Raw genomic sequence first — 1,737 nt, 5'->3', positions numbered from 1 at the left:
TCCTTGAACACTCTGACCTCCATGGCGACAGGCGGGTCGTCGGACTGCCACGTACATGCGCTCGTGGAAGTAGTCATATTATATTTCTTGTCAGACATACAGAGAGCCAGACAGGCTACATTCTCAAATCAAATGTGTCCATTTAAATGTCAAGAAACTCAGTAAGTAATTGTGTCCTACAATACTCTGTAGGCCTTGCAAAAGTGAATCCACCGGAAGAGGCGTGCGTAATATCTATATTATCAAAGGCAATATTTACGTAGTTGTCATTCGTATAAGCCATTCATGCGAAAATAATTTGGAACGAATGCTGAATCAATTTGGAAATCAAATAATTAATTCAATTAATTACCTTAGTTAATTATATATGCAATTGATTAGGTCCATTTGAATATGAATTTTTTCACACCAAATCAATTTGGAAACTGAGTCATTAATGCAATTATTTAATTGGGAGGACAAATAATTATGCCTATAGATAATTGGAAGTAGTTATTTTTTTATCAATTAAGCAGATAATTAATTGATTTGGTTGGCAGTTAATTAGGTATGCAGAGAATTAGCTACCCCTCCGTATTTATTTACTCTGCATATTAGAGTTGATTGAAGTCAAACTTCGTAAAATTTGACCAATTTTTTAGAAAACAATATAAACATTTACCATAACAAATCTATATGATGTGAAAGTACATTCAACAATAAATATAATGGTGTTGATTTGTTATTGTATAGGTTAATATTTTTGTTTATAAACTTTGTCAAAGTTTACAAAACTTGACTTTGACCAAAGCTAATACACGGACTAAATAAAAATGAAGGGAGTTGGGAGTTAATTATTTGTGTAATTAAATAATTAATTAAGAAGATAGTTAATCGCGCCAAATCATTTTGAAAGCGCTCGCAGGCAAGAACGGCCAATAGGCTCTCTGCGACATGGCCATGCACCCCTTGCCAATATGGAGAACGACCACTATGCACTTCCGACTTGGGTGATCAAGCATTCACCACGATGGATGACGACAATTCTCTACAGGATGTCCACAGGCCAACGGTTGCCGAAACGTTTGCTGGCCAGGACAATATGACACTACACTGGCCAATTGGTTCATGCTATTGTAGAAAATAAGAGTGTTCCAAGAATAAGAATAAAAAAGAACTAAATCGTTCAAGTGGTCCATGGTATTGGAGAATGAAAGTGTGTCCCAGAAAATGAAGCAAAAATGAAAAGAAGATTACTCTAGGAAATAAGTAGGAACAAAAACTAAAGCTGGCAAGGAAGGAGGAAGAAAAAGATGAGGCGTCTATGATGAACACATTAATGTTGACGTGGTGCTGGTTGGCCACAGTGAAACGGGTGACCAAGAGACTAGGAGTAGAAGATGTGAGAACGAGGAAGAGAAGAATGGATAAAGTATCCCTTGTAGCAGTGAGTGATCGGTGTTTGGGCTGGAGATGGAGCCTATAGGTGGCTAGGAATATGTGCAGGTTGCCACACGCCTCCCACGTCGTTTTGTGTATGTGTATTTCTTTTGTTTCATCAGTTTTAGAATTCAAGGGGCATATAATGTTGTTTCATCATGACATTGACATGTTGAACTGAAGGCACTACAAACTTTAAATTGATGCGAGATACGATAAATGGGAGAAACATATTGGCACATGTTGCGACACAATTAGAAACCCTAGAAAAGATGACATTTTACTGTGTGCATTTGTAAAAATGGAAATTTGAGAAAG

Source organism: Triticum dicoccoides, chromosome 7B (genome assembly GCF_002162155.2).
Source record: "Triticum dicoccoides isolate Atlit2015 ecotype Zavitan chromosome 7B, WEW_v2.0, whole genome shotgun sequence".
NCBI classification, from domain to species: domain Eukaryota; kingdom Viridiplantae; phylum Streptophyta; class Magnoliopsida; order Poales; family Poaceae; genus Triticum; species Triticum dicoccoides.
Note: the sequence above shows the minus strand (reverse complement) of the source record.